This window comes from Macaca nemestrina, chromosome 14 (assembly GCF_043159975.1).
Source record: "Macaca nemestrina isolate mMacNem1 chromosome 14, mMacNem.hap1, whole genome shotgun sequence".
Classification (NCBI taxonomy): domain Eukaryota; kingdom Metazoa; phylum Chordata; class Mammalia; order Primates; family Cercopithecidae; genus Macaca; species Macaca nemestrina.
This window is the reverse complement of record NC_092138.1, coordinates 40,549,902-40,576,076: the sequence shown is the minus strand read 5'-3', so window position 1 is coordinate 40,576,076 and position 26,175 is coordinate 40,549,902. Positions and strand designations below refer to the sequence as shown.

Below are 26,175 nucleotides of genomic sequence, written 5' to 3'. Positions count from 1 at the left end.
TTTCAGCTTTCTACTTATGGCTAGCCAGTTTTCCCAGCACCATTTATTAAATGGGGAATCCTTTTCCCATTTCTTGTTTTTGTCAGGTTTGTCAAAGATCAGATGGTTGTAGATGTGTGGTGTTATTTCTGAGGCCTCTGTTCTGTTCCATTGGTCTATATTTCTGTTTTGGTACCAGTACCATGCTGTTTTTGTTACTGTAGCCTTGTAGTATAGTTTGAAGTCAGGTAGCATGATGCCTCCAGCTTTGTCCTTTTTATTTAGAATTGTCTTGGCAATGTGGGCTCTTTTTGGTTTCATATGAACTTTAAAGTAGTTTTTTCCAACTCTGTGAAGAAAGTCATTGGTAGCTTGATGGGGATGGCATTGAATCTATAAATTACCTTGGGCAGTATGGCCATTTTCATGATTTTGATTCTTCCTATCCATTAGCATGGAATGTTCTTCCATTTGTTTGTGTCCTCTTTTATTTCGTTGAGCAGTGGTTTGTAGTTCTCCTTGAAGATGTCCTTCCCTTGTAAACTGGATTCCTAGGTATTTTATTTTATTCTCTTTGTAGCAGTTGTCAATGGGAGTTCACTCATGATTTGGCTTTCTCTTTGTCTGTTATTGGTGTATAGGAATACTTGTGATTTTGCACATTGATTTTGTATCCTGAGACTTTGCTGAAGTAGCTTATCTGCTCGAGGAGATTTGGGGCTGAGACGATGGGGTTTTCTAAATATATAATCATGTCATCTGCAAACAGGAACAATTTGACTTCCTCTTTTCCTAATTGAATATTTCTTTCTCTTGTCTGATTGCCCTGGCCAGAACTTCCAGAACCAATGACAAAAACCACATGATTATCTCAAGTGATACAGAAAAGGCCTTTGACAAAATTCAACAGTCCTTCATGCTAAAGACTCTCAATAAACTACATATTGATGGAACATATCTCAGAATAATAAGAGCTCTTTATGACAAACCCACAGCCAATATCATACTGAATGGGTGAAAACTGGAAGCATTCCCTTTGAAAACTGGCCCAAGGATGCCCTCTCTCACCACTCCTGATCTGATGGTTTTATAGATGGGAATTCTGCTACATGAGTTGTCTTTTGCCTGCCATGATGTAAGACGTGCCTTTGCTCCTTCTTTGTCTTCCACCATGATGATGAGGCCCAACCGTGTGGAACTGTGAGTCCATTAAACCTCTCTTTCTTTATAAATCACCTAGTCTTGGGTATCTATTTATTAGCAGCATGAGAACAGACTAATTGGTACTGGTAGAGTGGGATGCTGCAGTAAAGATACCTGAAAATGTGGAAGCAACTTTGCAACTGGGTAACAGGCAGAGGTTGAAACAGTTAGGAGGACTCAGAAGAAGACAAGAAGATGTGGAAAAGTTTGGGACTTCCTGGAGACTTGTTGAATGGCTTTGACCAAAGTGATGATAGTGGTATGGGCAATACAATCAGGGATGAGATGGTCTCAGATGGAGATGAGGAACTTGTTGGGACCTGGAACAAAGATGACTCTTGTCATATTTTAGCTAAGAGACTGGTGTCATTTTGCCCCACCCTAGATAGATTTGTGAAACTTCGAACTTGAGAGAGATGATTTAGGGCATCTGCCAGAAGAAATTTCTAAGTAGCAAATTGTTAAAGAGGTGACTATGGTGCTATTAAAAGCATTTCATTTTATGCATTCATAAAGATATGGTTTTGAATTGGAACTTATGTTAAAAAGGAAAGCAGAGCATAGATGTTTGAAAAATTTGCAGCCTGCTGATGTGATGGAAAAGAAAAACCCATTGTCTGTGGAAAAAATTCAAGCAGGCTGCAGACATTTGCATAAGTAACAAGGATCCAAATGTTAATCCCCAAGACAATGCGGAAAACGTGTCCAGGGCACGTCAGAGATCTTCATGTCAACCCCTTCCATTATAGGCTCAGAGGCGCAGGAGGAAAAAATTGTTTTGTGGATCAGGCCCAGGGATCAGTAGGTCAGGCCCTGCTCTCTGCATCCTAGGAACTTGGTGTCCTGCGTCCCAGCCACTCCAGCCATAGCTAAAAGGGACCAAGGTACAGCTCCTGCCATGGCTTCAGGGGTGTAAGCCCCAAGCCTTTGCAGCTTCCATGTGATATTGAGCTTGCTGGTGCACTGAACTCAAGAATTGAGATTTGCAAACCTCTGCCTAGATTTCAGAGGCAGTATGGAAATCCCTGGCTGTCTAAGCAGAAGTTTGCTGCAGGGGTGGGACCCTCGTGGAGAACTTCTGCTAGGGCAGTGCAAAAGGAAACTGTGGGGTTGGAGCCCACACATAGAGTCCCCAATGAGGCACTGCCTAGCGGAGCTGTGAGAAGAGGGCTATTGTCCTCCAGACCCCAGAACAGTAGATCCACCAACAGCTTATACTGTGCACCTAAAAAAGCTGCAGACAATCAGTGCCAGCTCATGAAAGCAACGAGAAACGGGGGCTGTACCCTGTAAAGACACAGGGGCAGAGCTGCCCGTGGCTATGGGAGCCCACCTCTTGTAACAGTGTAACCTGGATTTGTGACATGGAGTGAAAAGTGATCATTAGGGAGCTTTAACATTTAGCTGCCCCACTTGATTTCAGACTTGCATGGGGTCTGTAGCCCCTTTGTTTTGGCCAATTTCTCCCATTTGAAAAGAGTGTATTTACCCAATGCCTGGATTCCCATTCTATCTAGGAAGTAGCTATCTTGCTTTTTATTATACAAGCTCATAGGTGGAAGGGACTTGCCTTGTCTCAGATGAAACTTTGGACTGTGGACTTCTGAGTTCATGCTGAAATGAGTTAAGATTTTGGGGGACTGTTGGGAAGGCATGATTGGTTCTGAAATGTGAGAACATGAGATTTGGGCGGGGCCAGGGGCACAATTATATGATTTGGCTATGTCTCCACCCAAATCTCACCTTGAATTGTAATAATGCCCACATGTCAAGGGCAGGGCCAGGTGAAGGTAATTGAATCGTGGGGTAGTTTCCTTCATACTGTTCTTAAGGTAGTGAATAAGGCTCATGAGATCTGATGGTTTTATAAATGGGAGTTCCCCTGAACAAGCTCTGTCTTGCCTGTCATCCTGCAAAACTTGCCTTTGCTCCTCCTTTGCCTTCTGTCATGATTGTGAGGCCTCCCCAGTCATGTGGAACTGTGAGTCCATTAAACCTCTTTTTCTTTAGAAATTACCCAGTCTCAGGTATGTCTTTATTGGCAGCGTGAGAACAGACTAATATACCTATTTACTTAATTAATTTTCAATTACGATACTTATAGAAATATTCAACCTTATTTTAACCAACTCAGTGCTTTGAAAATCCTATAATGAACTTACATTTTAAGACAGTTCTGTTCACCTTTCTCTTGAAAAGCATTTTATTTTCAATTTGAACTTTAAAACTATTAGAAGAAAGGCCAGTAATTTTCCTATGCCTCTATTTATTATATTGCCACCTGTGTTTCTGTTTGCTCTTTTCAGATCTGTGAGACTTCCTAATACTAACCAAACATGCACAGATATATATGAGTTTCCAGTTATTCAAACACTTTTGAATTCTTGTTTCTTCTATAAACCTTAACAGAAATCCTTCAGCAAATGCTTTTGACACTCTTCTAAACATGATGTGTTTCTCTTTCAGCATGATCATCAGATTTCGATTCACTGGCTTAAATCTCTATTTTCACTATGGGCTAAAAGGGGACAGAGACCACATCTTTGTTATTGCCCGATATGTCTGCATTACCTAGATCATGCCTATCTCATAGTAGATGCACACTGAGTTAAACAAGTGGTGATGATAACTCGTATAGTTAGAGTTTACCAAATGTGGAATTGACTAGTAAATTTGGGATTTTATAATTTTGTGAATTTCACTGTCAGCTCAGTAATTATCATTTTTCATTAGATTGCCAATGTAAAAGGCAAAAATATAAAATGAATTCTCTCTAATCCAAATATCTCTTCTTGACAGAATGACTGACTGAGATTCTAATATTTTTACAATGAAAAACTTAATGAGAGCTGAGAAAAACAGTGCAAAGAGAAAAATGAGTCTCCTTGGATATTTCCATTCTCTGCCCAATGTTCGGTTTCCTTCCTCAATTTTTGCATTTTCAGTAGCTTATTCTTTTGGAAGTCTTGGCTGTAGTTTGATACTATTTATGTTCACTTTAATTATTCACTAAGATATTTAGACTATATAATATGAGCATCGGAAATTTCTGCTTTTTTTTTTTTTTTTTTTTTTTTTGAGACGGAATCTTGCTCTGTCACCCAGGCTAGAGTGCAAAGCCACAATCTCAGCTCACTGCAACCTCAGCCTCCCGGGTTCAAGCGATTCCCCTGCCTCAGTCTCCCAAGTAGCTGGGATTACAGGCACCCGCTACCATGCCCAGCTAATTTTCACATTTTTTAGTAGAGACAGGGTTTTACCATGTTGGTCAGGCTGGTCTCGAACTCCTGACCTCAGGTGATCCACCCACCTCGCCTCCCAAAGTATTGGGATTAGAGGCATGAGCCACTGCGTCTGGCCTGTTTTTTAACCCTTCAACTATATAACTTAGCTCCAAGTCTGAAAATCAATAAATAAATCAGTGTAAATGTAGTTTGTAAATTAATTATGAAACTTCATTGAGCAGATTCTTTTAAATTTATTTTAAATTGAGTTAATATGTGTTCATAATTAATGAATTCTAATAATATTGGGAAAACTGATGGTCATACACTGAAATGGATGTTGTCTGTAGTGAGTTGTTTTATTTGTAAATGCATATGTATGTGTCCTACCTAGGTAACATCCCTTCATAACCTAATATTTATAAACAATCAACAAGTAAGTACTTTATGTTTTGTCTCTGTGTTCCCAGAACAATTATTTATTTACTTAACTGATACAGTCAGTCTCTTCAAGGGCTTATGTCATATATGAAGGTATTAAAAAACAATTAGTCTTGGAAAAACATAAGGAATACATAATTTAGCTTGGCTCAACAAGAAGGTTTTGATATATTAAGAGGTCCTGGTGCATGCAAAACCCATTATATAGATAAATACAGGTTAATAATCAAAGTTTTGGTGTGGGGTTGATCTATTAAGTTTTTAACTAACAACATCCTGTTCATGTATGTTAAGTTTCTATCATGTTTAGAAAATAAGCTAATGTTTATAAAAAGTAAATAAACAAGTGAGTAAATAGTCAGTACTCTACGTGGTCACACTAATTTCTCGAGTGAATGTGTGTATTGAGCTCCTTAGCTGATATTTTTATCATTGTTTGCTTCATATTCAGTGTACCTAACAAGCTACACAGCTTGGGAAATTTAAGGAGAAAGTACTTGAGAGAACCGGTAAGAAGAATAGTTGTGAATGTTTTCGAAAGCAAAGGCCAAAGCTCTAACTAATAGATTCTACGTGTAAAGAGGTATTTGAATAAATGTAAGATATAGCATATAGCATGTCTGTAATTATTAGTACACAAAATTATTGCATAACTATTGGCATTAACTCTTACATTTAAAAAATTACTTTGACATATTTTTATGTAAGAGCTCTAAATAGTCACATTCAATTTTTCTTCTACAGACTATCAGTTAAGTCTTCAGCTGTCTAACTTCTAGCTGCTAATAACTTCTTATGCTGGGAATGCAATGTCTAAAATCCATTGCCATGTGGTAAATTAGAAAGAAAAGTGATGTTTTATTTGAGGAAATTATTGATATTTGCTTTTATATTACTTTTTAGCATGTTTAGCCCAATTGTACATGGTATTCTTGTTAGGTTATCCAGATTTTGGAATTGTAAACGGTGTGATAATCATCTTGGAACATCTCAATAATCTTACAAAAATAAGGACCTTGGTCTGGAAGCCCTAAGATATTTTATGCAAAAGAGGTATTATCAAAGGCAATGACAAATAGCTACAGAAAGGCAAGTCTTGCATAAAAATAGGCATCATCCATCATTACAGTAGAACTACTGAACACCTACCGAGTTCCTGATAAGCAGTATTATAACAATTAAGTAACCTTAGTCATTCCAGGACTTCCTTACATAGATGCTAATTGCTAAATATTTGGTTAACTGGAAAATGGAGAAGTTCAATTCATGAATCTTTAGTGAGTACCTACTATGTATCCAGCAGTGTGGTGCAGAAATCAAGACAAGAATTAAGCCTGTAACTCACAAGCAAAATGTGTACTCATGATCTAACAAGCACATGTGTTCCGCCTCTCATTCACTTCTGGGAAATAAAACAGTGTCTAAAACTACTCCAGAAGTCCAGGGTAGTACATTAGGGAAATGTGCTAAATAATGTTGTCTCTGTGGAACCCACTTCTTGCTCTGGATTTTCTCAAGAAGTAAATAAGTTGGCCCACAAAATTAGATAGACTGTGGGCGTTTTCACATGCTTAAGGAAACATCAAAGCTTCGTAGAAAATGTGGATGTTGACAAGAAATTATGGAACATCTGTTTTATTCCTCTATAAGTATTTAACCAAAAAAGTGCCAAAAATAAATTTATAAATGTGGCCAGTTAATGGTAGACTAGAACAAGTCCAGGGCTCCAAATGTCCAGTTCAGAGCTCCTTCTGTAAGAAGTGTTCCAGTAAGAGTGACTCCATCTTGAGTGAGGTAGGCTAGGAAATTGAGGCTGTGACTTGCTAGGCTGCATTCCCAGAAAGTTAGGTATTCTTACCCTCTAAATGTTTATGGCCAAGGGAACAGATTGATAATGTTTACTAAACATACCCGAACTTGGAGTGTCCAGATATCCCAATACCTTGAGAACAAGGGCATTCTTAAGTTTTCTTTAAAGACAATAATATTGATTCTTGCAAAATGTAGTAATTAAGAAAACCAATCCTTTATCACAAGCCCTTGTAGCAAAGCGCATCTCCTGTGATGTGTTTTTAAATTATATATATATACACAAGTACTGTACCTAGAGTGGATGCATTCCTCCTCTTACTTTCAGGAACGCCCTACTCTGTCTATGGAGTAGCTGTTCTTTCACCACTTTACTTTCTTAATAAACTTGCTTTTGCTTTACACTGTGGACTCGTCCTCAATTCTTTCCTGTGCGAGATCCAGACACCTCTCTTGGGGTTTGGATCCAGACACCTTTCCTGTAACATTTCTACCAAAATACATCAGCTGTTTCCCAGTCTTATACCTAAATTTAGGCTAACATTGAAAGTAAGATCAAAATAGTTATAAGATGGCATTGCATGGTTGCTAATTAGTCAAACTTGAATAGGTTCTAGAAGTAGCTCTTACTTAAGCCCCAGGAATACAGTGAGCAAACATTTTCAGTATTCCTTGAATTCATTAATGACCCTAGAACTGTTACCTCTCAATGACTATACTATTAAATAATATACTTATGGCTATAAAGAATCAAAATTACAGAACAAATAGAAATGTGGTTTTTAGGATGAGGCAGGCAGATCACTTGAGCTCAGGAGCTTGAGACCAGCCTGGGCAACATGGCAAAACCCCATCTCTACAAAAAATGCAAACATTAGCCAGGACTGACCGTGCATGCCTTAGGTCCCAGCTACTTGGGAAGCATGCTGTAGTGAGCCGAGATTCATACCACTGCACTCCAACCTGGGTGACACAGTGAGACCCTGTCTCAAAAAAAAAAAAAGAAAGGAAAAAACAAAGAAAGAAAAAAAAATATGTTTTTTATAGCACAGACTTTTAACTGGTTATTTCTTCTTAATTTGTTTTCTCATGTTTCTGACAACGATTTAAAATCAATCTACTGAATAGGTTACAGTGAAATATCAATGTCTTCATCTGCCCCTGCTCTATTTCAGGGCAGACATTTTTGTTTTTGTGCTCTACCACTTTGCTTCAGTCTTAAGAACAGGGAATTTGTGAGTGATTTTGCCGTGTTATTCCTATATATGATATTAGGACTTATATTTTTGTAGTTATTCCTCAGATTACTATAGATTTCATTAATTGCTCTGAAGAACAATTCAAAACAGCATGATTGACAAATGGGAATTTTCTCTATACCTAAAAAAAAAATTCATCATTATCAGAGGTCCTCTTTGCAGACTATTCAACTATAAAGAGAGAGAGAAAAAATAATCCTTTGATTTCTCTCTTACATCTCTATTTACAAATCACAAAGTTTTAATTTCATAGAGAAAATGAGAAAATATTATTAACTTAGTTTGTATCCTCTATTTCCTACGAAGAAATTTCAATTAATCTAGTTTCAGAAGTTTAGATACAACTCATTCATACAGATGCACTACAAATTTGAACTACAAAAAAGCAAATTTGCAGTGTAAGTCTTACGAAATTATTAACAGCATCTCCATTTTCTACTGCACATAATGCATCACAAAATGTAGAAGCAATGACTAAGTCAGTATGGTCAGAAAAAATTTCAAAGTTGATTGTAAATGTTATGTCTGAGTAAACAGGTATTGAACAGAAATACACAGTGGAAAGGAGAAAAAAAATACTCTGATACATGGTTTTATATCATTGCTTAAATAGTTAAAACAAAATATGTGTGTATATAGATGTATTGTACATACTATAAAAAGTAAAATAGCTTAAAATATTCACAGAAATATCAGTGTCTGCTATTTTTAAAGAAGCAGAAAAACCTATAGTTCACATTATCATGGTGTGATTTAAGACAATATTTTACATTATGATACAAAATGAACCAAAAAAATTTGTTGGGCCATTTTACTGGTTGTTTGTCTACATCCTCGAGCCCATGTGTACAATATTTACTTTTTTCTGATATGGAGAGAAATGTATTCTAATTTTTGAAAATTTCAGACACACAGAAAGATAGAAAAAATAACATTTTATTTCCTTTTTTTAGTGCCTTATCATACCTTATTTGCACAATTCCCTGTTTTAACTTCTGAATATTATGTTATAGGGAGAAATCCACATTTCATTAAACTTCTTTGAGAAATGAATTTTAAGTGTTAGCGTATGTCATTAAAATATTTATGGTTATGTAGATTCTCCAATATTTTAAAGGTTATTATGTATTTTTGTTTATTAATTTCATGAATTAATTTCTTTAATTTAGCTTCCAAGCAGGAAGTTAACGATTTGTGGAGTACCAACATTGATGGCTTCTAATAAGTACTGAAGGAAGGGTTAAGTGCTGCCTAAATGACCCCTTAGTTAATTACCCCCATATCTTTAATAAGTAACTCAGTGCTCCCAAATGTCTATGATAAGAGAATGTTCGTGGAGTCAGTGGAGGGTACTAACCTCTAGACTTCATACAAAGCAGTTAAACATTATAGTATATACAAGCCTTTCTCAGCTGATATCTGAGGAAACCAAAATCATAGTTACATATGTATTATTGATTGAGTTCCTAAAATGTGTCAAATCAATATATATAACACTTCACACACACACACACGCACACACACACACATTTTCTTAAGCCATTACTGAAACTCTGCAAACTCAAAGAAAAGCTGCTTGTTATTGAAAAGATGGCAACCCTGTGCCCTGATCCAGGAGGTAGAAAGTAAGGGAGAACATAAGGGATTCCTGTTACCTTTCTCGTAGTGGGACTCTTCTAATTGGTGAAATAAAGTATTACTAGACCACCAGAGCTTTGTTGTTGTTTATTCCCCTCAATTTAGTTGCATTGACTAATATTTCATGGAATGTCTCTTGCACTCTGATTATAGGCTATCTTTGGATTTTTTTGTTTTCAGAACCACGTATTTGTCATACACCCATTTCTTTCTTTAAAAAACATTATAGTTGCAAGGAGGATGAGTCTCTATTGATATCTGCCAGATAAGTGCTATTTCAATGTAGATAGTCAAATGCGTCCTTTATCTTTTTTCCTGCTTTTTCAAAATTGTGGTAAAACACACATAATAGAACATTTATCATCTTAGCCATTTTTAAGTGGATAATTTAGTGGTATTAACTACATTCATAATGCTATGGAACTGTCACTATGGTCCATTCTTTAACTTTTACCACCCTTATATAAAAGCAGTTAGAATTTATGTAAATTAGGAGTTCTTTCTGGGGGAAAAGTTTTTAAAATGCACTCTGTGTTAGTAAGCAAATCACTTCATTGTAGTGTGGTCAAGATACAACTCAAATCAATGCCGTTTTATTGATTGATTTGATGTAGCTATGCAATGACAAAAGTCAAAGGAGGAAATGTTGTCTATTAAAAAAATACACCTAGTTTTGTTTTCCCAGAAACTAACACCAATTCCAAAGTTTTTTCAATAATACATTTTTCTTTAAAAGGGGGGAGGTTTGTATAGTTTTTGTTTTTTTTGTTTTTTTTTTTGTTTTTTTGAGACAGGGTCTCCCTCTGTCATACAGGCTGGAGTACAGTGGCACAGTCAACCTAGACCTCTCAGGCTCAAGAGATTCTCCCTCGACTCACCCACTCAGTAGCTGGGAATACAGGCACACACGACCATGTCCAGCTAATTTTTTTGGTTTTTCTTTTTTGTAGAGACACGGTCTCAGTATGTTGCTCAGGCTAGTCTCTAACTCTTGGGATCACATGATACCCCCACCTTGGCCACCCAAATTACTGGGATTATAGGTGTGAGCCACCACGCCTGGTCTGTATACTTGAAATATTTTTATCCAACTCAGTATTATTACAGAAAAGGAAATACCAGATAATTGAATAGTAAATGCATTTACAATGATCTAGAAGATGGGGAAAAGCCTTCCAGAAACAATATATTCTTCCCAATATCTAAGCACTTGTTATATGTGATATAATTGCATATTTTAAAAGTCACCCTGCTTCTAAATAAAATTATGTTGAATACTATAAACATGTGACTACTGAGGGTTCTTAAACACTACTTTTATTCCAGCTTATGACTACTAAATATTCAGAGATAATGAAATACATCATACTTTTATTCAATATCAATTCAAATAATGTATTACTGTAAAACAAAACTGTCAGTTCATGGTGCTATGTGAAGATTTCACATTCCTTTGGCTTTGCTAAAACTTTACAGATCCACTTCCTTTTATAGGGGTTTTCAAAATAAAACAGAAGTATTCTTATTTGCTTTCTATGAGATTCCTGTGTCATTTAGGGGTTAAAAACACATCTTACAGGACAAAAATAATTAATTTACTTATCTTTTACCTATTCACGTTTAAACATTGTTAATTAGATAAGTACTTTAGCAGTAAATATATGGGAATATCTGTATGTGCAATTGAGGAAAAGAGAGGAAAAAGGGGCAGCACAATTTTGGATCTTCCAAAATTCTCACGTAAAATCAGACAGAGCACCTAGATGGCAAAAATAACAATACATGTAAAGTATTTCCAACTTAAATAGGTGGCAAGGAATACCACAAACCCAAAATACGCTGCCATCAAGATCTGTATCTTGTAGGTGCCTGTAAGGGAGAAAGTAGAGAGAAGCAATGGAGTTTCTGATGAACTCACATTAGCCAGCCGGTATTCACTAGATGGTGTAAGGAATGCCTGCTCCTGAGAATGGCAGTTGAAGCTAGAAGAAACATTTCCCACTTGACTGACAGGATAGTGAAAACAGTGGGTGGTAAAGCCCTAAAGGACTTCTATGAACTCTCCAAACTGATCTCCAGAGTCTCCTTTCAGGAGAGGATCCGAATGGAACTGCAGGGCGCTGTGGCTCACGTCTGTAATCCCAGCACTTTGGGAGGCCGAGGGAGGCGGATCACGAGGTCAGGAGATTGAGACCATCCTGGCTAACACAGTGAAACCCCGTCTCTACTAAAAACACAAAAAATTGGCTGGGTGTGGTATGGGGCACTTGTAGTCCCAGCTACTCAGGAGGCTGAGGCAGGAGAATGGCATGAACCCGGGAGGCAGAGAGTGCAGTGAGCCAACATTGCACCACTGCACTCCAGCCTGGGCAACAGAGCGAGACTCCGTCTCAAAAAAAAACAAAAACAAAAACAAAACAAGTACTAATAAGAGATGAATAAAAGAGAAAACCCAGAAACTATATTGTTCCAGATAAAAATAGAAGATAAAAATAGGAAATGCTCAGGAATCTTAGAAAGCAAGATGCCATGTTTTTAATACTACATACAAAACAAGAGAGCAAGGAGATATATCAAATTAAGATTTTGGAATCAAGTGTCTTCTAAAAGCTCAAGCCTGAAACTCCCCTATTAGGAGACACTTTCAAATCTTTGATGTATGATTTGTGGTTTCAGATCAGTTTCTTCTCTCCCTCTCTTCTCTGGAGTGGTTATTTTGGACTAGTCCTTCAACATATGCACCCTCTTTCATTTGGTTATCTTGTACGATGATTGTGTAGCTTTCAGATAATCATAACACATGCCCACACCTATAACCAGGTCACAGGACTCCATATTGGACTGTAGTCAATTCTTCTCTTTGTCTTAAATGAGTTTGCGTGTTTTGCATAACTTCGAACCCTTGAATGTTATATATTAAAACACAAACCCTATTATCTGAGCTTACCAAAGCCTGGCTTTATTTGATGAAGGGAGTCTTCTTTGTAATGATGATCTCAAACTGGCAATAAAATAGTTAACATTTATTAAGGATTTACTACATACTAGGCACTGTCCTGAGTATATTGCATGTGCTATCTCTTTTGAAATTCATGATTTTATGATCCAGGCACTACTGTTGTCCACTTTACTACAGAGAAAACTGAGGGACAGAGGAGTTAAGTAATTTGCCACAATTACCAAGTAGACAAGTTAAATGAGGGAGAAATTTAAAAGTATAAATTTTTCTTTTGTAGCTATTCTAATCAATGCCCAATTTCTATCTGCAGTGGAATTTAGTTTTGGCCAATGATTGCACTGATCTTTTATCTTAGTATTCCAATATAGAGATGGATGGTCTACGTGATTACACTTAGCAGAACTGAACCTGTGGCATTGTATGACATTTTCACTTCACTTTATGTATTGTCAAAGCCAAGTAGCACTGGGTAAGTATCTACCAATAAGGCAGAGATCAATTCCTTAATATGTGGATGTTTTCTGTATTTTAATTTCCTGGAACAAACAAATATTTTAAAAGTAGCTTATCTCTATGTCTTTTGAAGAGAAGTGGGTCACTTTATGAATATATAAGTTCTCTGTTGCCCTGTTTACTTCTAAGAACACCATCCCTTCTCCATCCATCCACATTATTTGGGCCTGCTATTTATTTTCCATTCTTCCTTATATTACTTATCACCCCCACTATGTAGTCCCTACCCTACTCACATCTACAAATGAAGATCCTTTTTTTCTGCTTCCAACTGACTACTTTCCATTCTACATTAGATTTTAAGCTATGAGTTTGTTGTAAATTTAGGAAAAATCTGAGGGACTTTGAAATGTAATGAGTGTGCTGACCAACTTCACCATTCATTGTCTCTACTTTTGCTTGTTGTTAACCATTTTACAGCTTCAGACAAATTGTGTCTTAAAAACACAAATTTTCCAGTAAAGTGCAGTTGATCATCACTCTGTGAATATTGACTAGGTTTTCTATTCATTTATAAATTCATTTCAGCATTGGTTTTCTGACTAAAAATATGTGGCATTTTGAAATCTATTTTGATCCAATTGTAATATCTTACTGGTTTCTTCAGTAATTAATGAATAAGATTTTTATGAAGTAATTTATATCTGTGTGAAAGTCATTATATTACCTATTTTAAAACATTTTAATAAGAAAGTTGCATCTCGTTCTCTGTACTATCTGATTTTCAGAAATTCTGGCAAATATCTGGCACAGAAAAGTACCATGTAAGTATTAAATGAACTGATTAATTATTTTCAAGCGTTATTCTTGGGATGTAGTGCTGTTGACCTGTGTTACAGACAGAGATTCTAGCACAGGTTTAAATAGAAACCTAGACCCAAGTCAAGATGCATTCACATAAAAAATACCCATATTCTTGATTACTAAAGGAATCTCAGAGATTTGGTTGGTTTTAAATTTGATTCTCAAGGCTAAATCATTTTTGGCAGATGTTGACTAAAAAGGAAGCTTTAGACATCTCAAGATGTTAGTTTGTTGAAAGTTAATATTCCCAGTACAATGTATTTTCCATAAGTTTCCAATAAATCAGACCTATGGCTGAAGACAAGTTGCAGTGATTTTGTAAGCTTTCCAAAATTCACTATCAAAAGTGTTAATGTTGGTTTCTGCACCTACAATCTCCAAGAGTACATTAGTAGAAGCAACTGCTGTTTATTAATCCCCTTTCCTTGAGGCATACTTTTATTTCTCCAAGACTCTATTCTCATTACAGTTTTTTGATACCTCACTTTCTTCTTCTTCATGGTTATATTCTTCTTATGGCTATATAGTAGCCATAAAAATAATAAAATTTACATAATAGCAGCATGTACATAATACAATTTATATTCCATTGACCTATATTTGAAAAAAAATCACTTATTTAAATCTATTTAGATACTGATTTTCTGACCCGAAATCCTTTTTTATACTTTATTTAAGTAAATAGTATAAGTTGCCCATTTCCTAGAAAATCCTGTTGGTAAACAAATACTGTAAGATAAAAGCTGCCAGAACACTGAAAATAATTTGCATTCATTGACTTGGTAGAGGTGATGGACAAAGGCTCATTTTTAAAATGGAGCACAATTCAAAATTATGCACTAGACAAATCAATAATTCTTTGTACATGTCAGATGAAGTAATTATCTTGGTCAGCTAATTGCCTTTAAGGAAAATATCTCACTAAACCGAAGCCTTTAGAAATACAAATGAAAAATACGTTTTTATTTCTCCCTAACTGTGAAACCAAAGTCTGAATATCTTAATTTGTATTTTCCATGACACATTTATTCTTCAAATTGAATTTTTTTCATTGTTTTCTGAAAGATTTTTGTAAGCTTCTGAACTTAGAACAGAGATGAACTCTCCAAAGAAAGAATAGCCCCACTGAACTTTGCAAGACTGTGCAAGACTTCCTAAATGGACACTTTTATGCATTTGGAAGAGTTGATTTATAAAAGCTGGAGACACTGACTGCTTCTTTAAAATTTTTGAAAAAACAAAATATATATGAACAGGGTGTATTATCTTATCTTTAAGAATTTGTTCATGTTATATGCTCAAATACAAGATTTGCTCTTCAATACGTATCCAACTTGCAAAATATTTAAGTATCAAGGGTGAGGCCAAAGAATGCATTTTATGGAAAAACTTTCACAAATGATCCTCTACACTACTATAGCTATAGAGATGATTGAAACTATTTCTACCACCCTCCCATATGGTATCACATCACCAATGGAACTATGGGAGTGTGTGTTTTATCTGTGAATCCAAACTAGAATAATGGCAGATGTAATTGTTTTAGATTTCCTAACCTATTAATTTGCTTCCCAAAACTCCTCTTCTAAATGGCCGTTTATGGGAAATTTCACACAATCAGATGGACAATGGGAAATTGAATTCATTAAATTTTTTTACTGAATACTAAGAAATAATTCATTTGATTTCAGGATCCCCTTGACTGATTTAAATGACAGAACTGAGTAATTTTGTTCACTCTGTTTGTATGCACAGGTCACCAATTTAATACAATCAAAATTGTTTTTCTAGCCCAATGGGCTTCCTTTTCATCTGATTGGCCCCTGGCACTCACTGATTGACAAGTATTTCACAGTCACAGTTTACCTTTTAAAAAACCCAGGTCTTATCACTTATTTCTGTATTCATTTTTCTTTTGTTGGGCTTACATTTGAAGTGCCCTGGGAGTGCCTGATATCTTATCTCTTCTTTCCTTGGACTGTCTGCAATTCAGTTAAAAAGCATTCATTCTCTTTCAGCCTGTTCCCTTTTTAAACAAACAAACAAACAAAAACTTCTCCCTCACAGACTGAACTATATCAATGCCTTATTTCCTGGCACTTTTAGCAAGGGATGAGATGTATGGGTAACATAAAGGAGGAAGCTGCCTGCAGTAGGGGCTGCCTGGTTTTCCTATTTCTCTTGGAATTCCTTTTAGTCTTTGTCATGCAGTGAAGGATTTTCAGACAAGTAATTTTTCTATGTGTAACTGACATGTAAATAGCTAATGTAGTAGACTTGGTATAGAGACTTGGCAGAAGGCCCAAGGTTCAGAATATTAATATTTTCCTATTGGTTTTGGGATAGAAAAGCAGTGTGACCTTCTTCAAGTAGCCAGGCTATCATTTCAGCTGCTTCTAAGGATTCATTGTTTTTTTTCTTACTTCCTCACAGTCTTGAGAATCAGCAACAATGTTTCTATAATAAGTCTTCTCAGTGGCTTAAAGCCAACAATTATCTAAAGGTAGGTGGCATCTTAGCCATCAATCAGTTAGATATCTTTTCAGTCTGCATTCTGGGGTGCCCTTATGTTCATTTCATTCAGAATATTCTTAGATATTTTCAGGAAATAAGAGAGATGCCAAACACTGAGATCTTAAGATAGAGTATGTCACTCCTCTACAAGAGTTAACTCCAATTTTTCTGATATTGGAGTTCTACTTCAAATTTTATGCAATATCAATTTTAATAATTACTTAGAAATTCCTATTCTACATGTTTCTTAGCTTCCATTGTTCAAGCATAATAATAACAAATACTGTTTCCCTGAGTTTATCACCATCTACAATTATAGAACATCAGAATCTAATTAATTGGCTGGGCATGGTGGCTCATGCCTGTAATCCCAGCATTTTGGGAGGCTGAGGTGGGAAGATCACCTGAGGTTGGGAGTTCGAGACCAGCCTGACCAACATGGAGAAACTTAAAAATATAAAAGTTTTTACTAAAATACAGAATTATTCGGGCATGGTGGCACATGCCTGTAATCCCGGCTCTCGGGAGGCTGAGGCAGGAGAATCACTTGAACCCAGGAGGCAGAGGTTGTGGAGAGCTGAGATCACACCATTACACTTCAGCCTGGGCAACTAGAGCAAAAACTCCATCTCAAAAATATATATATAAAATTAATTCATTCTGTATTTGTCTCAAACTTATGGAAAGACCCTACTCCTCTTCAAACCTGTTTCTGAGGGTTAACACAGTGGAACTCAAAACACCGAAACTTCCATCTCTGGTATAAGAGACTGCACAGGAATCACATTGTGGCACATTGGATGGAAACTACTCTGCTGTGTCTGTATCTTAGAGCTGTTAGGGCCTGCAAAGAAAGCTGAGACCTCTGAGGTCTTAATGCAAAATGAAACATACCATGCTTTCCACTTATGTGGGGAAAGGATTCCACTTCCTCAACTGTGCTAATCCATGAATCCCTGGACTGTACTTTGATGTTCAGAGATTTTAGCAAAAGAACTATCTATACTTTCTACCTACTCCGTCTTCTTAGATCTAAGCACACATTGGTGAAGATTGGGCTAAAAATAATGCAATAATTAACAGTGGACTGTTCAATTGTTCTCTTTCCCTTTCTCCCCTATTAGACCCTCGGACATTGTTTTTAGACCTCCATGCCTGAATTCTACCTTTCCTTTCAATAAGCTATTTCCCAGGAAATTCCACAGTTCCTTATATAAATAGTTCATAGCTAGATCTGGCTTTCATATCCTTTATTGGGACTCCTATTTGCATGAATCTTAGAGCAAGCAAAGCTCAGGTTCTAGCTGACACAGTGAACTGAGATTCAGACAAGTGAGAATGACTTGCCCAAAATCCCAGTCAGTGGCAGGACAAAAATACCCCACAATTGACTGATTCCAAATTAAAAGTGGCACACGACCTCTCAGAAACTCATAGCAATCCTAGAATCAGCCATTGCTCCAACAAGCCCTGATTCCTTCCTTTGGAGAAAGCTATTTGTAACTGACATATGGGCCCATGGTATGCACATTGTTACTGGGGTATCATTTCTTTTAGGCTCTTGTGCCTGATGGAGCAAAGAAATATATGTTTGTATACTAACTGCTACAAGAAAACACGCTTACAAAAGTATAAATACTTCTGTAATTATCTGTAACCTCATTAAGCAGAACACGAATTCTTGCTAGTTGTTACTTTTGAAATTTCTCCCACCTCCAAATTTTTATTCCTTTCACATTTGCAAAGATCTCTTTCCTTTCACTTGGGCTTTATTCTATGATTCTGAATTGTCTAATTTTGATGAGACTGGCTCATCTATGTGACAATAGACTGGAAGGCCTCAAAAAGCCACCACCAGATTCTGGTAGCAGCTAATTAAAGCCCTGGAGAAAATGAGGTAACTCATAAATACCTAAAATTGAGAGAGGCGAGGAGGACCGTCTGATGAGTAGTCCCAACATTCAAGACACAAATTCAGAGGAAGCAGAACTAATAGTGACTTTAGTCATTGAAGTCATCAGAACATGATTGTTCATAGCCTATTAATTTAATTCTCTCAGTAGGTTGATTTTTTTTCAGTCCTCCGTGCCTTTGCATATCTTTTCTCTAGAATTTCCTACACGAGCTATTCCAGCTGGTAAATTTCTTTCACCATTCTGTACTACCTCCCCTCTGTCCCCAATCACAGTTAAATGTAACTGCTCCAGTGAAGTTTTTCTCAATGAACATTTTATTCCCATTTTTGTAATAAATGTCTTTCATATAGTGTTTATCTTATTGTACTCTAATCATGTACATACATGTCTTTTCCCTACCATAAGTTGTAAACTTTCTGAAGTCATTCACCTCCAAGTCTAAAACGATGTTTGCCATAGAGTAGACATTCTAAAAATCTTTGAATTGAATGATTGAACCGATTTATTAATTAATTAGTAGAATATGTATTTATCTTATAGGTGTTAGAAGGGAAAGTACATATATGGATGAATTTGAAAGTGAAACTCAGATCAAAATTGTATGAAGATTGTTAACTCTAGAAAGTTTCTAGTCGCAAATTATTTATTCCATTTACCTGGCATGGGGTCTGAAATTCACCATTAAATTTCTTTCACTAGGTTTAATATATTTTTGTTCAAGGTAACATTCTTCTAAGAAAAAACATATTCAGAGTTAGCCTGGTGTTAACTTATTGTCAGTCCTTCATACCCTGGTATGTGTGAAATGATCAGAGTTCCTGATAGCTTTGGTACTGAACACTGACTACACAGATAGAAGTAGAGGTTAGTTGATTCTTATGAGCATTGATGTTAATAGTAGTGTAGTGAAAACTGTTTTGCCCCTTATAGTTTGTGTGTTGGTTAATATTGAGTGTCAACTTGATTGGATTGAAGGATGCAAAATATTGTTCCTGTGTATGTCTGTGAGGTTGTTGCCAAAAGAGATGAACATTTGAATCAGTGAACTGGGAAAGGCAGACGCACCCTCAATCTGGGTGAGCACATTCTAAATCAACTGCTAGAGTGGCTAGAATAAAGCGGGCAGAAGAAATGTAAAGGAGCAGACTTGGTGAGTCTTCCAGCCTTCATCTTTATCCTGTGCTGGATGCTTCCTGCCCTCAAACATCAGACTCCAAGTTCTTCAGCTTTTGAACTCCTGGATTTACACCAGTGGTTTGCCAGGGACTCTCGGCCTTGGATCACAGACTGAAAGCTGCACTGCCAGCTTCCCTACTTCTGAGGTTTTTGGGACTTGGACTGGTTTCCTTGCTCCTTAGCTTGCAGACGGCCTATTGTGGGAATTCATCTTGTGATCATGTAATTCAATACTCTTTAATAAACTCCCCTACATATATACATCTATTAGTTCTGTCTCTCTACAGAACCCTGATTAAAATAGTTTGAGACTTACTAGTGAATTATTAATCTCCCCAAATTTCAGTCTTCTCATTTGTAAAAAGTTTCTAGGATCCATATCATTGAAAGATAGGAAGACCAAATGAAATAGCTAACTCACTACCACATACACAGTAAATACTCAATAAATATTAAATGCTACTATTATTTTCATATTCTCCAGGTATGGAGGTTTTGGCAAGGGTTTGCAGAGAAAAATTCTTTTGCTTTACAAGGGATTTCCCAAATTGGAAAACCCTGAGTGGGATATCAAAGGGATTTTTAGAATTCTCTAGCAACCCGAGGCATCCATTACAGAGTTAGAAGCAGGAGGAAGCAGATTAAAGAAAAAAAGAATAATTAGATTGAATGCTGTCATGCGGTAGAGTATTTCCATGATGGATGGAATATTTTCTCCACTACAAAATATTGTGGAGAGGTTTCCTGGCAAGGAGAAGCTGAAAGTTGACCAATGATTCATTCCTGCAACATTCACAGACAGCACATTATGGTTCAGGCACTAATCTAAGCCCTGAGGATACAGCAGTAAACAAAAGAGCAAAAGCCTCTGCAGATATTAAAATTGTAGTGGAAGAGATGGCCTTTCCAGAGGTGAGAAATAGGGCTTCGGATAAGCTGCAGTGGTTTCTCCTATCACCATGAGTAAAAGTGGGTTACAATTTTACTATTCTGAAATATATCAAGATCACCTCTAAAATGTCAATATATATATTGTGCACTTAACATATGCAAGGACTGTGCTAACCCCTCTAATAGATAACTTATCTCTTACAACAAATTTATGATGTAGACGTCATTGTTATCACAATTCTTCCAGTGAGTAAACTGAACCACAGAGAAAGTAGTTAACTTTCCCAAGGTCACACACATAATAAATGATACAGTCAGTATTCAGGTCCAGAAAGTCTGATTCTAGAGCTCATAACCACTGCCTTATATAGTCATGTTTAAGGCAAGTAAGAATGTCCTTTAACAGTTTGTCCTTTATCGCTGTCACCATTTTTCCCTAAGACTCCACAGAGAATACTCAATTGGCACATTTCCAATACTCTTTCTCCCTGTGTAGTCATTCCCTTCCAAATCCATATGACATGAGTCAGACAGGAAAGAAATTTGAACCAAAATGGGTCACTTTTTTGCAGCTTAAGTCACACATGATTTTTTTTTTTTTTATTTTTGAATACACAAAAATCAATATTAGGTCTGGGAGCTATGTTATATCTTCGTAAATATTTAAAAATATATTTACATTTGAATAATCTAAAATGTGCCTTTAAATATAAATGTTCCTTTTAATAAACCCATACAAGGCCTAGACTGCAAAGAATACCTCAAATGTAATATTTTGTACAAATAGCATTGGTAAGATAATGTTATTAGGCTACTGTAAAGGTAGCTAGCAATAAAAGTGTTCTGTTAAAAAAAAAGGGGTAAGAAATTGGGGAAAATGGTTCAAAAAATATCAAGAAAATATAAAAGCAAAATTGCTAAAATACATGAATTCTTGATTTTTTAAATGTATTGCCAATTTCAGGAAAGAGTACTAATTTGAAGGTTTTTATACAAGACCTAAAATCCATCTTTTTAAATATCTAAATCACTCATTTGGTGTTGATAGAATCACTGAGGTGTAAACTGGATGCGAATATATTTATAACAATAAGGATACTCTCTAAAAGGCAGTGACTAACATTACCATGCTTCATGGAAATACTCAACTCCGATGATTTGAACCAAAATGATTAGCTTTGATTTTGCTATTTCTATTGGTGTATGATCCAGATGCATTCTTCATGTTGTTTATACATAACCTTCAGCTGGGACTAAAATTCATGACAATAAATGAGTTTTTAATGTTTATCTGTTTATACATAATTTGAATTTAATCATAGTTCATCTCTACAGCTATCTTTTATTTCACCAGATTACTTCACATAGTTCTTTTTTTAGCCTACCTAAAACTTTGTAGTAGAATATTTGTCCTTAATCATTTAAAATATTTTAAGATCTTCTATTACAATTTTGAATGTCATGTGTAGGATATAGAATTAAGTGATAATTTCAGACTTCATATAAGTGCAGGAAATAGTTGTGAGAAATTATAGAGCCATTTATAGAAATTTAGTATTACCGAAGTCTCATTTAATATTTTTATTGCTATTTCACATTTATAATTACTTTACAGTACAAAAGTGATTTTAAATCTTCCTTATGCTAGTCTTCTTTGCAGTATCAAGATTTACCCAAGTACTGCTATTTTCAGTTTTAACTTCTTCAGTATAGAAAAATTGCTAACTTTTAGATTCCCTTAAACCCAAAAGGGGCAGTGTGTCATAATTAAATACTAGGATAGATAATCTCAGCAGAAGATAAATCATATTCTACCTCTGTTACTCACTCTGTTACTCACTGTGTGATCTATTTTAACCCTTTAAAATATAGGTTATTCATCTGTAAAACTGAGGTCAATTATACCTGCTTCATAGGGTGGTTGCCAGAAAGTAAGACAATACAAATAACAGATGGCTCGAAGTAGACTAGATTACTTTCTATGCATGCAGTCTTTGGCTTATAGTAAGCTATTCTTCCCGTCTTCAAAGAGTTTCATCTTCATTTCATAAGCAAATTTATAATTAAATAGATATTTGTACTGAAAATTTAAATTATTTAACAAGAGCATGTAACAAAAGTTTTGGCATATTCACGGAATAGCACAGCCATGTAAGTTTGGGGCTGAGAGAATTTTAAGTCAAGCACTTGCATGTGGGGTTTCAGCCCAGCTGTGTTTGTGTATATATATCACACATACGAGCATTTCTGTCTGCGTACATCTTAATTGGGAGAGGGATGTGATTCGCTTTGTCAGTTTCAGTTTCAAGGTGTTTTTCACATCTTGAAGTGTTAGATTTCTTTAAAAGTTGTATGTAGCCTTTGGAGGTTTGAAAAGAGAGAGAGAGAGAACTAAAAATCAGGGTTAAGATATTTTAAAATAAACTTATTATTTACCATGTCATGTCAACAATCATGTGGAAGAGGGGCCAGGATATTGAAATCTGAGTTTGAAATGATGACAGTATTTTAGAGGTATGATCTAGAAAAAATACTAATATTTAATATGAAAAAATATTGAAATGATTTGACTGTGTGTCCCAACCCAAATATCTTCTCAAATTGTCATTCCCTCATGTTGTGAGAGGGCCATGTAATCTCCAGATGTTGAGGGAGAGAGGTGATTGGACCATGCGGGCAGTTTCCCCCATCCTATTCTCATGATAATGAATGAGTTATGAGATCTGATGGTTTCATAAGAGTTTGAGAGCTCCTCCTTCGCATGCTCTCTTTCCTGCTGATTGGTGAAGAAGGTATCTGCCTCCCCTTCTGCATGATTTTAAGTTTCCTGAGGCCTCCCTAGCCATGTGGAACTATGAGTCAATTAAACCTACTTTCTTTATAAATTATCCAGTCTCAGGTATTTTTTATAGCAATGTAAAAATGGACTAATGCAGTAAATTGATACTGGGAGTGGGGCACTGCTATCACGATACCCAAAAATGTGAAAGTAACTTTGAAGCTGGATAACGGGCAGAGGTTGGAACAGTTTGGAGGCCTCAGAAGAAGACAGGAAAATGTGGGAAAGTCTGGAACTTTCTAGAGACTTTTTTAATGGTTTTGACCAAAATGCTGATAGTGATATGAACAATGAAATCCAGGCTGAGGTGGTCTCAGATGGAGATGAGGAACTTATTGAGAACTGGAGCAAAAGTAACTCTTGCTATGCTTAAGCCAAGAGACTGGTGGCATTTTGTCCCTGCCCTAGAGATTTGTGAAACTTCGAACTTCAGAGAGGTGATTTAGGGTATCTGGTGGAAGAAATTTGTAAGCGGTAAAGTGTTCAAGAGGAAGCAAAGCATATAAGTTTGGAAAATTTGCAGTCTGACCATTAGATAGAAAAGAAAAACCTATTTTCTAGGTGGAAATTCAATTCAGTTGCAGAAATTTGCGTAAGTAACAAGAAGTCAAATGTTAATAGCCAAGACAATGGGGAAAATGTTTCCAGGGCATTACAGAAACCTTCCAAATAGCCCTTCCTATTACAGGCCTGTAGTCCTAGGAAGGAAAAATGGTTCCCTGGGTCTGGCCCAGGGCCCCCATGCTATGGGCAGCCTAGGAACTTAGTGCCCTGTATCCCAGCCATGACTAAAAGGGGCCAACGTAGTGCTCAGGCCATTGCTTCAAAGGATGCAAGCCCCAAGCCCTGGCAACTTACATGTGGTGTTGGGCCTGAGTGTGCACAGAAGTCAAGAATTGAGGTTTGGGAACCTCCACCTAGATTTCAGAGGATGTATGGAAATGCCTGGATATCCAGGCAGAAGTTTGCTGCAGGGGCAGACCCTCATGGAGAACCTCTGCTGGGGCAATGCAGAAAGGAAATGTGAGGTTGGAGCCCCCACACAGATTCCCCACTGGTCACTGCCTAGTGGAACTGTGAGAAGAGGGTCACCATCCTCCAGCCCCCAGAATGGTAGATCCACTGACAGCTTGCACCACATGCCTAGAAAAACCACAGGCACTCAATGCAAGACCATGAAAGAGCTGCCCAAGACTGTGGGAGCCCGCCGCTTGCACCAGCATGCCCCGAATGTGAGACATGGAGTCAAAGGAGATCATTTTGGAGCTTTAAGATTTAATGAATGTCTTGCTAGATTTTGGACTTGCATGGGGCATGTAGCTGCTTTGTTTTGGCCAATGTCTCCCATTTGGAACAGGAGCATTTACCCATTGCCTGTACCTTCATTTTATCTAAGAAGTAACTGACTTGTGTTTGATTTTACAGGCTCATAGGCAGAAGGGACTTGCCTTGTCTCAGATGAGATTTTGGACTGTGGACTTTTGGGTTAATGTGGAATGAGATAAGACTATTTGTGGGACTGTTGGGAAGGCATAATTGGTTTTGAAATGTGAAAAAACATGAGATTTTGGAGGGACGAGGAGTAGAATGATATGGTTTGGCTCTGTGTCCCCACCGAAATCTCATCTCAAATTTTAATTCTCACATGTTAAGGGAGTGACCTGTAATCCCCACATGTTGAGAGAGGGAGATGATTGAATGAGGGGGTGGTTACCCTCATGTGTTCTCATGATAGTTAATGAGTTCTCAGGAGATATGATGGTTTTATACGTGTGTGATAGTTCCTCCTTAACATGCTCTCTTCCCTGCTGACTCATGAAGAAGGTACCTGCTTTCCCTTCCACAATCACTGTAAGTTTCCTGAGGTCTTCTAAGCCATGCAGAACTGTAAGTCAATTAAGCCTCTTTCCTTTATAAATTATCCAGTCGCTGGTACTTCTTTATAGCAGTGTGAAATGGACTAATACAAATATGAATGGCAATACTGTTTAATTAACAACTAAAATGGACTTGTTTTATGTAGAAGTACTCTTATCTAAGCGGCAAAGTGGACACAAAGTTGGCATGAGGCAACAACACAATGCTGAACTTTTCCCTTAAATACCTTCTTTAGTAAATGTAACAGAAATATATTTTAAGAATGGAAGCACAGTCTCTCAGTATCTTTAACCAAACTTGAATTAAATCAATGTAAAGAGATGGAAATGGCCATCGTAATCATTGTTTTGTATATTTATGGCTTGTTTGCTCTTCTTTGCTTTGTTAATGTAACTATTTTCTTGAAGTAAAAATACTACATGGGAAATTTCATTAAGTCTACAGGCATATAGAACGATCTTTAAGAGAAATAAAAACAAAAGTAAGAGTGGCAGCTTATGGCCGGGCGCGGTGGCTCAAGCCTGTAATCCCAGCACTTTGGGAGGCCGAGACGGGCGGATCACGAGGTCAGGAGATCGAGACCATCCTGGCTAACACGGTGAAACCCTGTCTCTACTAAAAAAAATACAAAAAACTAGCCGGGCGCGGTGGCGGGTGCCTGTAGTCCCAACTACTCGGGAGGCTGAGGCAGGAGAATGGTGTGAACCCGGGAGGCGGAGCTTGCAGTGAGCTGAGATCCGGCCACTGCACTCCAGCCTGGGCGGCAGAGCGATACTGCGTCTCAAAAAAAAAAAAAAAAAAAAAAAAAAGAGTGGCAGCTTATAGTCATTGATTGTTTTCAATGTCAGTATTATATATTTCTTTGAATTATTACTCCACATTTTATCAGTTTATTCATTTATCAGATTTAAAACAACAGACTTGAAGAGGGGAAGTAAATTACTCATGGTCACACAGAACATGCACAAGTTGATCTCTCTCCACTTGTGTTGAGAATGTAAGCAGGTTTATGTTGCAGCTACAAAGGAATGTCATTAACACAAGTGATTTTTAAATTATGAAGCAATTACCTAGGTGATGCTTCTTGATCCATTGAAAGAGCAACAGCTTCTTTTCCTCTTGAAATCATTTA

The 26,175-nt window shown here is 36.7% G+C and overlaps 1 long non-coding RNA gene across 1 annotated transcript in view; it reads left to right on the top strand.

Moving 5' to 3' along the window:
• LOC105489118 (uncharacterized) overlaps nucleotides 1–26,175 on the top strand; it is a 58,713-nt gene that overhangs the window by 17,618 nt on the left and 14,920 nt on the right. The window lies entirely within an intron of this gene.